Source organism: Miscanthus floridulus, chromosome 16, assembly GCF_019320115.1.
Source record: "Miscanthus floridulus cultivar M001 chromosome 16, ASM1932011v1, whole genome shotgun sequence".
NCBI classification, from domain to species: domain Eukaryota; kingdom Viridiplantae; phylum Streptophyta; class Magnoliopsida; order Poales; family Poaceae; genus Miscanthus; species Miscanthus floridulus.
In genome coordinates, this window is record NC_089595.1 from 35,223,946 (window position 1) to 35,240,870 (window position 16,925).

The 16,925-nt window shown below is 47.8% G+C and overlaps 1 pseudogene; it reads left to right on the plus strand.

Moving 5' to 3' along the window:
- The first annotated feature begins 896 nt into the window (after positions 1–896).
- Positions 897–5,447, plus strand: LOC136510571 (F-box protein At5g03100-like; annotated as a pseudogene).
- Positions 5,448–16,925: the final 11,478 nt, after the last annotated feature.

The following is a 16,925-nucleotide window of genomic DNA, read 5'->3' on the forward strand; positions in this document are numbered from 1 at the left end:
GTATTGGCCTAGCGGATATGGAAAAGTTTGCAAATGAGTAATTTTTTTTGGTCCTTATCAAAACGGTCGTGCAGCCAGCGGCAAAAGGTAGACCAGTTACAGTTAGGCAATTGGGGCTAGATGGATTGGAACTAGCGAGTCGCGACCCCCATCTAGATGCATTTCGGCGACTAAAATCCAAAGGGACTCAGGGACCTCATACACGGCAAAGTATTTTTCATGGTGTGAGCGCTAGACGCGAGGATTGTCACCATCAAAGTGGGGGAAATCGAGCTTGGGTAGGCGACCGGTAGCGGTGGGGTTAGCGGCAGCAGTTATCATGGGAGGGGGTGACATATAGGGTGAAGACATGGACCAATGGCCGGGACATGGACCAAGGTCGTGACTGACCCATGGCCATTGTCCCGTGGAATCGTCGTGCCCCTTGGTCCTATCAGCACTTGATTCGGTAGGTGGGCGCGCGGACGCCGATGAAGGTGAACTCAAGAGATCGGGGCGGTGCGACGTTGTGTTGAACATTGCGTGGTCCTAGTGCTTGGAGAGCTTGGAGACCTCGAGCCAAAGATCGTCGACGACGGCTTTGTCTCCCGGCGCCAGATCCCCAAATTAGTGACAGCGGCTTATAGGGCGGAGACGCAGTTGTCATGCTCATACTAGATCTGCGCGAGGCGGAGCGACTCTAGTTCAGAGAGGCGCTACTCAACGGCTGGATCCAGGGTGGTGCAGCCGGCCACGAGGGCAACGAGATGCGTGTTGATGGAGGCATCATGAGCGGCGCGAGCGGACTCTAGATCGACGAATCGACGCTCCCACTAGCGTCGTGGTCGTCGAACCGGCAGACGATCTCCTCCTTCGACTTCTGTATCTCCTCCAGAACGAGCTTGAGGTTTGGATCCATGGCTCCCAGGGATCGCTGTAGACGGGGTGAAGTGGTGGTGAGGGGAATCGGAGGCAAGGATTTGGACCGGAAGCTGATACCAATTGTGAGGAGTACAACCATAAGGAGGAAGTAGTAGAACAGTGGAAGAACGGGAAGAACAGGTAGCGTAGGAAGAGTGCTTAGCTTAGAACTAAATATTTGGATACATCATTTCATAATCTTCTCTCTTCTCCCCACTGTTACATAGGAGTATATGTTATCAGCACTTCAGCAGTGCTCAAGCAATCCCGTTGGGCCGGCGTAGCGGGGGTTGGGCCATCGGTTCCTTGTGGGCCTACGCTCGAGCGAAGCCTTTGGCGAGCCCGATGTCATCCTGGAGTCGTCCTCGCCTGTGTGTAGGTTTCTGACAGCCTCCAACAACAACAACACGGCAAATCCCAGCACTACCGTGAACCCAACCATTTCTGTGAAGTTACTGAAGAACTGATGGTCTCGTGAATCCATCCGCCAGGCGGGATTGAAAGAGGGAAGGAGGCAAGAACTTGCCATAATTATTGCAACGAATCAATTCCGTAAGTTCGATCCATTCCTCCCCTCGTTCGATCTCATCGCCGCTGCAAACCAACTTCACAGACAAATTTTCATGAAACTCGTCGTTGACGCCTGACGCAAGGAAGTTGCCTATATGCAGGGAAGACCAGGTGTTCGACGATATGCCCACGAAATAAACCCAAGCTATGCTCCGTCGGTGATACGTCTGTCGCCGACGCAGCGGCCCCGGCGGACCACCTCAGCGCGCTCCCTGACACGCTGCTGCACCACGTCTTGTCGTTCCTGCGGGCATGGGAGCGGTGCCGGTCCTAGGATTATAAGGGCCCTTCGGCGATTTCGTCGTAACGGCCCTCTTGACCATGTATAAAATCTTATAATATATATGCGCTAATTTTACTTGCAAAATGAAAGCAAATTCAATAACATATTTTTAATTTAACATGTCTGATAATTATCGAGGAACAATATAGATTAAGGAATATATTTATAGATGTATGATAATTATCGAGGAATAATGTAGATTAAAAAAATAATATTTTCGTTTTCTTTTCTCACCCATGACAAATGTTTCTTAGGTAATATTATAAAATTCTAACATGTAAATTAGAAGAAAAATATGACTATATGGGTACAAAGTACTAGAAGTCTGGAATACTATACAAATAATTAATTTAAATTAAAAATAAAAAGGAAAAAATACTTTGGGCCTAAACAACTAATCGGTGATCGCAATTTATAAGAAGAAAAGAATCAAGATGTCGTCGTCGTGGAGCCCTGCCTGGTCGTCATCCTCGTGCGCCGTGTCCGTGTCTTCGGTAGTCTAGCTCTTCGCGGCGGCGCGGTTCGCCAGCTCCGCGCGTGTAAGGCGCACGTCCCGAACTCACGATCAGAGTGTGTTGTGTGCAGCGTGACTCCTCGCCTCCTCTCTACCCGAGGGCCGTGGGGAAATGAAACTAGAAAAGAAATATCAATGTTGTCTTTTTGGACCGCCTAGCCAGTTCTATGTCTCTCTTTTTATTAGTTTGTTAATGCTTAATGGACTATAGGACCTGAGGGTTTGTATATCTGTGTTTGAGCCCCTCCTCCGCTTGGGCCCTCGGCCGTCGCACCTCGTGGCCTACCCTTAGGGCCGGCACTGCATGGGAGGTGGCGCCGACCTGCATGCTCTTGCGCCGCTGGCGCCACCTCTGGGCCTCCGCGCCCTGCGTCTGGCGCCTCGGCCGCCACCGTGCTCCCCCCGAGGAGCTCTCCAGGTTCGTCTACCTCTTCTTGCTGGAACAGGAGGCGACTGCGCCGGTGGACACGCTCCGACTGCTCTCCAGCTCCGCGAGTGACTACATCGAGGAGGATTACACCACCGTTGATGTTGGCATGTGGATCCAGTTTGCCATCAAGCGTCGGGTTCGGATCATCCACCTTACCGCGCATCCACGGTACAAGGTCTTCTCTAATCTGGAGCGCGTCAACGTCAGCTCATACCACCTAGAACACCTGAAGCTGTCAGGTTGTCGTTTGAGTGAGAAGAAGCTAAGGCAGCTCTGTTTTCACTGCCCTTCTTTGGAAGTCCTCGACCTCAAGGGCTGCTATCTAGATGCCTCTGAGATATCGTCTTCCTCTCTCAAGATGTTGTCCATCATCTAGTGCAGGATCATCAGGGACCTCACAATTGCTGCTCCGAACCTGTTGTCTCTGCACTGTGTCAAACCGCACCACCGAGCTCCCTTATTTGAGAATCTGGGTTCACTGGCCACGGCTACTGTCGTTCTTGATGACTCTTGAATGTTGATTATGAATACGAGTATAAAGACATCGATGTGGATGCACTTGGAGAGGGCAGTGACAACAACAGTGATTCTTCACTTAGAGATGATCCAGAGTGTGATAGTGATACCTGTAGTGATGCAAGCACCTGTGAATACAGTGAGATTCTAACTGGTTATGAAGATAAACGGTGTGGCGACAGTGGTGAGGACCATGATCACTGCAAACATTGTAACTGTTATGATTACGGCACATATTGGAGCAGCCGTAGGTATGGTCATCGGAACATATTTCGTGCCAGTCAAATTTTAGGTGGCCATAATGTTCTTCGCAGCATATCAAATGCTACAAGTTTGGAGCTATGAGCCAATTCTGGGGAGGTATAGTGCTGATATCTCTCTCCCGCTATTTGTGATCTTTCCTAGTTTCTTAAATGGGTCCATGGATTATATTTGTTACAGGAAAATGGTGTTTTTTCGAAATTTCAAACCATCTTTTCGTCCTCTCACATGGTGTTTATCAAAGCACATTTGGTATTATAGTATAGTATCCCAACAATTGACTTGAGCCAAAAGGAATTGAAATCAGGAAAAGTATAGCAATTGACTTAGAAAGGAAATTAGTTTTTTCTTCTACCAATTGTTGCAAAGTGAATTGATTATATACTAAGTGTAGCCTGCTGGGAACGTCCATTTATTTTAGTCAACTCACAATGTACTTATTTTAGTAAACTTCACAAAAACTGTATTGGCAAAGCTACCAAATAGTAACTTTTAGATTGAATTGAGAACCACACATTAAAGGGTTAAAGCTCTTAAGGCACATATCCCCATCACTAGGTCACACACACAAGCAATAGGCTCACTCAGGCTCTGGCTCCTCTGAAGGAGTGGCTCCTCTGGAGAAGCTAAAATAATTTTAGAAAACGTTTGGCAAAACAGCTCCTCCTGTTTCTTTGAAATGGATGAGATATACCAAATGTCCAAAGTACCCATGCGCTTATTATTTGATTTGGTTGTACGCATAAGAAATTAAAATGCATGTAATTTTTTTTGAAACAAAAATTGGCAATATTACATTAATTACTCGTAATATTTATCATGATTAAGGTAAACTGTATTTGAATTATTTTTATGACAAAAATAAGGCTAAACGTTCGGTTTTGGGCCAAGGCCCATACGGCCTGCAGCTGCAGACCTCCTGCTCCCTTCCCTGAACACCGCATGCTCCCTTCCCTGAACACCGCACGCCGCCGCTGCACCGCTTGTTAGCAACTCGCACTGGCCGCCGCCGCATGCACCTGGATGCTTGCACCACCGCTCGCCCTCGCCCAAGCAAGGCTTACCTTCTTCCACGCCGCCGTGCGCTCCCACGACGCACTTGCCTAGGCCGTCGCTTGCTCGCACAGCGTAGGCGCCCGCACTGCTGCTCGCACGATTTGCCCGACGGTGAAGCACCACGCCGGCGTCGGTTTCGTCTTGTACGTTGTACCCGGGCAAAAAGCATGCAGTGAAGGGCAACCGCGTCCATACGTCTGCGACCATCAGGTGGAGGGTGAAATCGTGGCTCCTCCTTCGTAGTGCAAAAAGGCTCCGGCTCTCCCATGCGCTTCTCCGGTGAAGCCATTTCAAACAATGGTGTTTGGTATGGCTCCTTCAAGAGCCAGAGCCGGAGCCGGAGCCCCTCCGGGAGCCATACCAAACAGGCTCTAAGTCCCTTCTGTGTGTGTTTTGTGTGCCTGACTTGTACGCACAAGTTATCAAGTGGCCTGAAGTGAGGCTGGGTTCAGCTCCTTTAAGAAAATTGTAAACTTGCTTTTCTCATATGCAAATTTAAAGATGCAATTCGTTGACATTTTATAATAAACTTGGAGGTCTGTGTAGTTTAGTCCCTCTTTTATGATTGTAATAATGAATCACTAGTGCATTTTCCATGCAAAAGTGGTGGTAGTTTTTATATCGCAATAGTTTGGGTATTACCATAATCCATATAATTTACTTTTTACAAGTCCTTACTAAAAACTATGTATTTTTACATATTCTTTCATCATATATTACTTAAAAATGCTACTTTTGTTATGCATTGAACAAATTCACTTGTATGTTCCATATGAAGGCGATCCTGAACAGGGAACTGAAAACATGCCCCTTTTTTTCGCAATCTGAAGACATTATCCCTTGGTGAATGGTGTATGGCTGCTGACTTTGATTCATTAGTTTCATTCCTACCAGGGGCGGGCCCAGCTATATTCTGAATACCCAGATTTTTTGGCAAGAATTTTTTTAGATATATAGTGTATATGTGTATATGTATTGGAAAGAAGAAAACACTGAAGATAAGTAAACATCCGGTGAGAATACGGCCCAAAAACAGACTTCTCCACTCCTCTCCTCTCCCCACCTGATGGCCCAACGGCCCATTGCGGCCGAAGAAGTTATACTGGCAAGCTAGTTTGATTCATTAAAAAAAAACTAGTTTGGTCAGTGGTCAGGGACTCTGGGATTGGGAGCAGCGGAGCAACGGGCACAGCAGCAGCTCACGGTCAATTGCTGAGTTTGACTGTATAAGTTTTCTTATTCCTCTATATGACTATATATATATTTGATATGTTTTCGTTTTGGTTTGCTGAACTATTCGTACCTTTCATTAAATAATTTTAAAATATGCTCGATTTTTTAAAATATATGAAAACTTGCTCAATTATGTGTTATTATATATTATGCAATTACATATATGGTATCCTCGCACAAAAAATATCAATTATGATGCTAAATATTAAGCTTTGTTTGTCTAAAACAATTAACATCCTTTTACATTTCGAATACCCGGCCTTAAAATCCTGGGCCTGGCCCTGTTTGCTTGAACTTATCAGCCCGACTAATCAGCCATGTACGGTGTTTTTCTTTTATAACAAAATAGTATCAACCGGCTTATCAGCTGCAGAATGCATCAGACACGTAGACGCGGGTGTTGTGCTGTGCGTTTGCTGAAGTTTGCATTCGAGTGTGTAACATTTGTGCTCGTTCACACTCAATATGGCAGCGGGCAATTTGTGCAGATTAGTGCAACGTTTGGTCCCACTTTAGAAGCCCGGAGCTAAATGGACCTTTGTAATTTTCAGATGTCCACCCATTTCTACTTGTAGGTGATCAATTGAGTTAAATATTCATCTATGGATAATCCGCTTCACTATTACAAGCGTATTTTAGCAGTTAGTTTTTTTACTGGCGACTCATAAAGAACGAGTGTCACTAGAAACAAATATGTGTGCCTATGACAATGACCCGCCAGTGGAGATACATCTTATACTGGCGCTTGGTTAAATGACCTGCATCATAAACAACCTTTGTAAAATGTTTATACCGGGTGCCGCTCATGTAAATCTATTTACAAGTGGTAGCATCATGCCAACCGCTAGTGTAAATGGATTCACACTGATGGTTCTCAAGCCAACGCGAGCGAAACTATAGAAGGCACCATTTCCACTAACCTTTAATTCCAAAATTGGCACCAGTTTTAACCATTTATGTCGTAGTTATACCAGTCGCTGGGTATCCAACATCCACACCGAAATTCATACCCATCTTATTTGGGGAGGAGGCCCCGTGCTCGTCGGATCCATTGCCGCCACCGGGGCACGCACCCCTCCCCCCACCATGGGCGCGTAGCCCCGGCTACCAACACTGAGAGGCGTGAGGGAGAGAAGAGAGAGACCGACACTGAGAGAGGTGAGGAAGAGAAGAGAGAGGCGTCGCGCCTGTGGGTGAGAAGAGAGAGGGGCGCTGACGGGCGAGTTCGGAGAGAGAAAGGGTATTGTGGTGGGCTAGAGTTTCATTTCATTTATATATTGTGACCCTGTTTTCGGATCGAGATGGACTGCCCTAGCCGATAGTGGGCTCGGCCACATTAAAAGCACCCCTAAAAGACTCTTTATATTCTTCCTAATTTGCAGGAATAGATGCTTTGGTGAAGAAATACCCGCCAACAACCTTTTTAACTGGATCTCCTAATATAGACATCCTCTATTTTGTATTCCTCACTAGCAAAAGATAGAGCGCGAAGATGACTCTCTAAAGTACGCAGAAGATGTAGAAAAGTTGTTGGAGAGTATACAGATATAGAAAATAATTTTTACTCAAGTGACTCTACATATGATGATTTAGAGAGCAAATTTTAGAAAAACTTTTAGAGATGCTCTAACAGAGGCGGGCATAGCTCAGAGATGGACCTCCCGCTTCTATAAATCTATTTTAAGAGACAGATAAATTTTGATCGCCTTTGTAGATCCAATTTAAGAGACGGATAATTTTTATGAGTAAATCGGCCGTCTCCGAATACTTAACTAATTTATTTACGAGATGGGTCTATTTTGTTACCGTCTCTATTAATAATCGTACAGTATCTCGTGAAATTATTTGTATATAATAGTGGAAGACATGTGACCCTGTTCTCTCTCTGCTCCACCGAAGACAAAAAGAAATTAACCTAAATCATTTACAGAGAAGAGTTCTCGTGTCCTCATCGAGAGTGCCCATACGGCAGGCGTCCGACACGAGTTGGCGCCGCGTGCTGCAGCGGCATGCAGCGAGACACAGGGGAGGGGAGAATGGGAGATGCATCGAGACACGACGATGAGAACTTGATGACAAGTCAGATTTTCGGTAACAGGACATGGGAGGCATGCATCGAACCGAGACAAGAAATAAACGTGCAATAAAAAGGAATCCCTTAGTTTTTTTTGTGTGTGTGTTGCACAAATCGACAAACGCGGTGCAGGGTCGCGTAGACAGCCTAGACCAGATGCAACACTTGCAGCTAAATTAATTTAAGTATATTTAATAACGATCTTACAAATATATCAGGCAGCATCGAGCTGTACAAACTGCTCGATCCATCTATGGCGAAGAACTCAACGCCCAGCGCGGACCGGCCGGTTGTCAGCGCACGAGGTAGGTGACGGCGAGCGCGGCGGCCATGAGCACGTACGCCACCGCCTGGTCCACCGTCGTGCCGTCCACCGCCCGCCGCAGCCCCGCCCGCGCCGCCGTCTTCACGGACCCCATCTATCGGCGGCGAACGACCAAAAGGGCTGCTGCGGCACGGATCGATCAGGCCCGGACCTCGCGTGCGAAGTGAACTGGTGGAGGCTCTGGTTGGTTTGGTTGGTTGGCTGGCTGATCTGATGACGAGGGACAAGCTCGGAGCGGTGCTGTGGCTGCTTTATATAGGGAGAGGCGGGCGGTGCCGAGTAGTTCTGCCGATTCCCTTCCGAGTTGGCAGCCGAGGATGCTGAATTCCTGATGCCGGGACGGGACGGCTGCCGAGCGACGAGGCACGTGGGTGTGTGTGTGTGGGTGTGGGGGTGGGGGTGGGGGGGGAGTGTCCGGACGCTCTGCTTTCCTTTGCTTCGCCGCGTTCTGATGCCAACAGAATATCAGGATTTGGAGAACGAAGGTTCCGTTTCGAGCTGATCTTTCTACGGCCGCGGACGCCCGGGCCGAATTTTTTACTTTTCGACCCTTTTTTCGAAAGTTTCTCTCAAATAGACTCCTGGCGGAAAGAATTCCAGAAATGGACCCTTGGCTCGGCGCCAGAGTGAGTGGCGCCGAGCTCGGCGCCCGGGCAAACGGCCTGCAAGGGGCTCGACGCCAGAGTGGATGGCGCCGAGCTCGGCGCCGTAGATCTTGGCGCCGAGCTCGGCGCCACTCACTCTGGCGCCGAGCTCGTCCTAAATATCTACCCGGTCTTCTTCCCCATCTCGTTGCCCTAGCCAGCCCCCGCCGTCGCCGCCGCGCCCACGCCCGCGTCTGCCCGCGTCCGGCCGCCCGCCCGTGCCCGACGTCGCCCGCGCCCGCCCCACGCCGCGTGCGCCACGCTGCGGCACCCGACCGCCCGCGCCCGCCTCGCCACGCGCCCGCCGCGCCCCGCGCCCCCGCGCCGCGCGCGCCTGGCCGCGCCGCGCGCCCGCCCGCGCCCGCCCGCGCCGAGCCCGCGCCGCGCCGGGCCCGTCCGAGCCGCTGCTGCTCCGGCGGCCGAGCCCGCGCCGCGCCGCTGCCTCCGCTCCCTCGCCCGAGCCCACACCGCGCCGCCGTGCCCTCGCGTTGTTGGCCGTTGGTTGGCTGCAGCGCCGAGCCGCCACGCCCTCCACCGTCGTCGTAGCCTTTGTCTCCACCGCCGGCCTCGGCCTCGCCCCGCCTTGCCGACATCCACCGCTGTCCTCGCCTCGCCCCGCCTCCCACGGCCGTCGAGCCGGTCTTGCAGCGCGGAGCGCCGGCCACCCCGCGACCGCCGCGCGCCACCTCTGTCGTTGGCCGCGCCACCGCAGTCCCGGATATTCGCCTTGACCTACGCCCATCGTCCGTCGACCCGAAAAGGTATAAAATATGAATATGCAATGTACCTATTTAGTTGGTGTATGTTATTGACTGGTTATATTGTGATGACTTTGTTAGTGATATGGTTATATATATATATATGTAGATAGATAGAAACATAGATATATTGATAAATAGATATAGTTAGATAGCTACTTAGATATGTAGTTATATTTATAGTTACCTACATATGATCTTGCTATTTAGTGAGTACACTATAAATATATACGTAGTTATTATCATGATTACTTAGTTTGTAGTTAGAAAGTACTTGTTAGGTACTATCTATCGTATAATTTGGACTAAAGGACATGTGTTTCATTACGTTTTTTAAATAGATGGACAACCTAGTGATCATATATCATGGAGGCACGGTTGAAAGCGATCGTTATGGATATGTTGAGTTTCTTGACATGCAAAGCGTGCCTGTGCTATTCAATGATAGGCCTTCATTTAGTGATATGGTTGCAAGGGCTCGGGAGGAGCTGCATTGCTTTGGAGATGATGACATTGCAATTGATGGTGTACTGCACCTAGGTTGTCCTCCGAACATCTTCAGGCGAATGATCTCAATTGGTTGTGCGGATCAGTGGGACAACTATGTGAGATCGGCTATGAAGAGCCAGCTGCAATGTTTGGACGTGGTTGTTCGTCGGGTGTTAGTTGATCCAATCCCTCATGGGTTTACCCCAGCAATGGATCATCCGGGACACATCGACCCTCCCGTTCCGGAACCTTACCTGCATGTGCAGATTGCGCCTACGGTTCCTGATGCTCAATTTGCCCCCAATGCATTATTTGGAGATGGTTGTCATACTCATGTTTTCGTGGCAGATCCTCCTTATGAGATCCCTTTGACACAGAATCATCCGAGTAAGTGTCTTAACCGCATAGTTTTTGGGAGCTTATCCCGTTCCTTATATCTATTTATTTCATTCTTTCCTTATTTCTGTAATGACGTTGCAGGAGACATTCCTGAGAATATCGATGTGCCCCATGTTGCTGCGCAAGTGCACTTTTCAGATGGATTTCGTGGCTCCAATAATGTTGAAATTATGAATGATTCGGAGCCATATGAGATGGCTAGGGCTCTTGATTCTGATGATGATCGTCCTGTTGGAGAGCTGACGGAGAGTGATGTTGAGATGATGAGACGTATCTTTCCCGACCGCCGTGATCCTAGAGTTCATGAGTTTAGTGATCTTGCTCATTCTGATCTGGCGTTTGCAGAAGGACGTGATGATGAGCTCCTAGAAGCTCCTAAGGCCGGTCCTAACATGGTAATTGAGGAGGGGAGGGTGTTCAATGACCTCCCTGCTTTGAAGAGGTGGTTGCAGGCTTTTGTAGTGATACGAAAGAGGCCTTACAGGGTATTGCATTCATATGTGGAGCGCCGTTACATAGTTGTGTGTGACAAGGAACGCTGCCCATGGAGGGTTTGTGCAAGGAAGCAACAGGTGACCGGAAAATGGAAGATCACAAAAGTAGTTGGGCCACACAATTGTGCTGACCATGAGCTGACACTGAGGCATCGGCAGTTGACATCTACCCTCATTGCCAAGCGGTTAATGGGAATTTTGCAGGGAGAACCCAACATGAAGGTGAGAACAATTATCAGGACCGTTGAGGCGTTGTATGGAGGATATGTGATAACTTATGGTAAAGTATGGAGGGCTAAGCAGCGAGCGTGGAACATGATATATGGGGACTGGGAGGATGGGTATGAGCAGCTACCAGTTCTTTTCAATGCAATCAAAGCGGTGAATCCAGGCATGCATTATGAGTACATCCCAAAACCTAATGCATGGAAGGATGGGAGGCAGATATTTTTCCGTGCCTTCTGGTGCTTTCCTCAGTGTGTCGAGGCCTTTAGGCATTGTCGTCCCGTCTTCTCCATTAATGGTACGTTCTTGATTGGCAAATACCAAGGCACACTTCTTATAGCCATATCCTGTGACGCGAACAACAAGTTGGTTCCTTTGGCATTTGCTTTGGTTGAGAAGGAGAACAATGACAGTTGGGGATGGTTCTTGAGGCTAGTCCGGATACATGTGGTTGGCCCTGGCAGGGAGGTTGGCGTCATATCTAATAGGCATCAGGGCATACTTAATGCCGTGCGAGAGCAGTTAGAGGGGTATGCACCTTTGCACCATCGTTGGTGTACTCGACACCTTGCCGAGAATCTCCTACGGAAGGACAGTGTCAAGAAAAACTTTGATCTGTTGCAGGAGGCTGCTCGACAGCTTGAGGACAAGTACTTTAGGGAAAAGTTGGAGCAGGTCAGAACCACATCAAATGCAGAAGGTAGACAATGGCTCACAGGTTTGATGAGGGATTTGGAGAAATGGATGAGAGCTCATGACGACGGTGGCTGAAGGTACGAGTTTCAATGCAGCAACATGGCAGAGTCATTCAATAAGTTGCTATTGGGGATACGTGGTATGCCCGTGAATGCAATTGTTCAATTCACCTTCTATAAGCTTGTTGCCTGGTTCAACGATAGACACGCCCATGCATTGCAGTTGAGTAGTGATGGAGAGATATGGGCTCCGAAACCAAAGGCACACCTAGAGAAGACAAGAGAAAGGGCTGGCACACATGAGGTTGCATGCTTTGACCACGCCACAGGGACTTATCAGGTCGAGCATAGGGGCGGTACAACGTCCGATGGCGAGGTCCGAGAGTCGACGATACATGTGGTTGTCCTCCAAGATTTCAAGTGCACTTGTGGTAAACCAAGGCAATACCACTTTGTATGTTCGCATTTGGTGGTAGCAGCTAGGCATCGCAACTATAATATCGAGAGGAGGATACCTCACGAGTTTAGTGTCAACACGCTTGTGAACACATGGAGCCCTCGCTTCGTGCCTTTCCGGGACCCTAGAGAGTGGCCTCCTTATGATGGGCCGAAGTACATTGCGGATCCAGCTTATCGTTGGAACAAGCGTGGATCAAGGCAGAGGACGAGGCATAGGATGGTTATGGATCAGATACCCGGAAGAACTAGGCGTGGGAGAGGAACTCCATTTGTTACTGATCCCGAGCAGTACGAGTGCGGCAAGTGCGGTAGACTTGGCCACAACTCATGAAGTTGCCATTGGCAGATTAGTGAGGTAGGACTATTGGTTTATAGTATTATTTTATATTTTGTCGTATCATATATTTAATTATGCATGTCTCAATTTATGCTTGTATTTGTGTCAATTATGTATACATTTATAAGTTCATGTTTCATTGTACATTGCAATTCTAATTCATTCACTTTTTTTGTAGGATGGAGCAATTCCACCTGCTCGACCCGACGTACGAGGAGACCCACAGAGGACGTCTCGTTGCGCTGGGGCAGGTAATAATGTATAAGTTTTATTCGTACATGTGTTCGTGAAGTAACATGTGACTATGTTATCTTCGATGCAGGACCTTCTGCACCTTCGTTCTAGGACCCACAGTGGGTTCTTGGACATTCGATACGACGATAGGTACACTCTTTTCCTGCAAAGAGCTGGCCTGGATGTCATCTCCTTTCAGGTTCGTCGTGGGTTGCCCAAGTTCAACTCAGCGGCGATAACTGCGTTGGTAGACAGGTATTAAAGTGAATCATTGCCTCCATTCATGGCCATTTGTTAATGCGATTGACTTTTTGACAAGTAATCTTCCTTGGTCTTAAATATAGGTGGCGGCCGGAGACTCACAGCTTCCACCTACCTTTCGGGGAGATGATAGTCTTGCTTCAGGACTGTCAGAAGATGCTAGGCCTAAGGATTCATGGAAACCCAGTCACTGGGCAGTGCAGGTCAGAGGGATGGAGAGCACGAGTGGAGGCCTTCCTTGGGCGTGAGCTTGGCGAGCAAGGGGCTCGCACTTCTGGAGTTCCCATCTCATGGCTACGTACAGAGTTCGCATAGTGCCCCGAGGAGGCAGATGAGGAGACGGTTGTGTACTACTGCTGGGCGTGGATCCTACACCTTTTTGCTTGCGTTCTCTTTCCTAACGTGACGGGTGACAATGCGTCCTGGATGTGGATCCACTGCCTCAGTAACTGGGACCAGGCGGGTCAGTACAGCTGGGGCTCTACAGTCTTGTGTTTTCTATACCGGCAGCTGTGCAAGGGGTATCGTCGGTCTACGGCGAACCTGTCACTTGGTGGATGCGTGTACCTATTACAGCTGTGGATGTGGGCTCGTTTTCCAGTTGGTCATCCAGAGGTACTGGCTCGTCGTGAGTGGTTCCAAGGTCAGCCTCCAAGTCGCCAGCCGACGTGGGCGTACCTTTGGGACCAGGTCAGGGTTTCGCACACGAGGATAGACCGGGCGTACATTCAGTACACGAACGAGCTAGATTCGCTGACGGCGTCTAGTGTAAGTAAATTTTATTTTCCATGCACCTATTAAAAGGATTAGTATACCATCTAACATCTTATTTGAACATGATGCAGGTAGAGTGGGAGCCATATGGTGGAGAGGACGCACTACTTTTTCAGCTGAGCGCCGTATGTGGGGCCGACGACTACTTCTATAGGATGAGGTGTCCTCTAATCTGCTTCTATGCTATCGAGTACCACCTGCCAGATAGGGTTGCACGCCAATTTGGAGTGAGACAGCTTTGGCCTATGCCTCTGTTCTCGACTGGCGTTGACTTACACAAGTAAGTGTTTTGATATTTCAAATGAGTCATGATGATGGTCCATTTATTATAATATGGTGCCACGTACGTGGATTAATGTAACGATGACATACGTGCAGGTTGGATCGTTAGAGGAACAAGAAGATTTTTGACTGAGAGAGGCACCACCAGTCCTACATTGAGGAATGGGAGGAGATGCACGACAACCTGGACGACAACAACGAGCCGCACACGAACCATGAGTTCAGGCGGTACCAAGCTTGGTACCAGCGTTCGACAAGGTGTAGGCTCAGACTACAGTGGACCGAAGCTGACTACGCTGACATCGAGTCCTCCGACGATGAGGACACGACGTACGACCGGTCCACTCGTGCAGGAAGGCAGGTGGAGGCAGGACCAATCTTGGACAGAGTGGTAAGCCAATCGACTTATTTTGTTACGTTTAGTTACATAACAATACATTAGGTGTTCTTGGACCGACGTTAGGAGTTATCTATTGTAGTTATTGCAACCTTCGCGCTGTATAACCCTTGTAATAAGTTACATTCTTGTACAAAAGAAAACAAAACTAAATATACTTGGCTACAGTCAATGATGACTACATACTTGGCTTCCTAGATGTAAGATTACAAATATTCTTTCAAACAAATCATTAATACGTTATATTCTTTCACTTAACATTGTTTTGTACAACAGAGGCTGTCACGTCGTCTACGCCATGCGGCTGGTCGTTGTGGTTGCAGGACAAACGCGACGCATGACGTGTACGATCCTTCCGCAGGAAGAGGAGCCTTGGGTTCCTCTAGTCAAGCAGCTACAGGGGACGAGGAGGAGGACGAGGAGGCCGACGACGACGATGACATGGACAAGAGGCACGATGAGCTTGGGCCCTCTCAGCTCCATGACGCTCCATCGACTTATCCTACACCACCTCTAGGCACTAGGCGACGCTGTCCCCGTGACCCTTACACTCCAGGCACCAGCGCTCTGGGTCACAAGGGTAGGGGTAAGAGTAGGAGACAGTGAGGGACATGTTAGATGTTACTATGAACTATTGTATTTACTTATCTTTAATTATTCGGGACCGTATGAATATTGTGGACTATTTGTACTTTGCATGACATATTATGTTAGTTGTGATATTCGTTGTGGTTGCATTATGCTTGTTGGATGAGTAAATGTTTAGAATATATATTGATGTCTCTGTTTGTAACTGTGGATGCTTCTAATACAAGACCGTATCTTGCGAATTTTTTGCGTGAATCTTTAATCATACTATACTTGTACAAAGACATAAATGTAGTACATAGATTAACTATAAATTTATTACGTTTATAATCCAGGAATATTTGTACATACGCTGTGTACAAGAATCTATGCATTTCAGAGAATCTATGCTTTTCAGAGAATAAATATAGACTTTTTAGATACACGGACATCATCGAATTATCACATCACTGATATAGACCTCTCAGCTGCAAGGACAACATGCAAGGAAGCACAACTAAACTCTATCTCCACCATCCATCTTATGACTGTTTGATCCAAGGGCTGAGGTAAAGCGGCACATGGATCGCTGACATGGCACATTGACAGGCCTCCATTCCTCCTCGTGACCTATAAATAACCACTCACTCCCTCTCATTCACACAAACAATAAGGAAGAAGAACACTCCTCAGCATTTGCTTTCGTTGTAGTACCAATGTCTGGAGGGTCGTCCAGAGGGAGAGGAAAGGGGAAGAAAACTACCTAGGGGTGGGAGGGTCCTCTTGGTCCCGATTTCTTTGAGGAAGCTCTTTATGAGAGGTTCCCAGTTGAGAGCAAAAGTGATTTCACCAAAGAGGCACCACTTACAGGATACGATAAAAGGAAAGAAGAGTGGCCAAAATGCATGCATGGTGAGGACTGCCTAGTGCAGATGTTCACCGAGGGAATAGATGGAGGTCGTCGTTTCTTCAAATGCCCGCGAGCATGGGTAATTTCTTTTACTATTTGTTTCTTCAATATGTTTGTCTTGTATATCACTTACACGACATACTTTTTGTAGTCTTCCTTGATAGAAGAAAACTGTGGGTTCAGTAGGTGGGTCGATCCTCGACCTATTTATCCACATGCGGAGTACATCTACTACCTACAAGACCGTATCTTCGATCTAGAAAGGGAAGTTAGCAGCGGTTACAAGGACGACGAACAGGACGACAACAACAATGGTGCCGATTCACAGGAGGTACTCTGCAATGATCCATATTGCACCTGCCCTAACCACAAGAAAAAGGGGTCTCCCCCATCACCCCCGCCACCACCACCACCAACAACGGGAGGCTACTATGGAGAAGGTGCAACATAATTTGCTATGTGGCCACACTACTAGGATGAATTTATGTTTTTCTTGTGGAGAATCCCAGGTTTAATTATCTAAGGCATGTTAGGTTTAATTACCGAAGGCATGGTTTAATTACCTAAGGCATGTTAGGTTTAGTCAAAGAAAACTATGTACCCAGGTTCGGTACCTGTAGTCACATGCCATTTAATGTGTTTCGTGTGTTGATTTCTATAATATCGTATGTCGTTAACTGTTTTTTGCAGCACGTGTTCAAATAGAAATAAGTCTGTATCATTAAGCGGAATATTAAGACCATTGATAATGAAAACAACCACATAATGAAAAGTTAGATACTATGTCATATTACACAACATATTAATAGTATAACTAAGTGCCGACAGTAGACAAAGG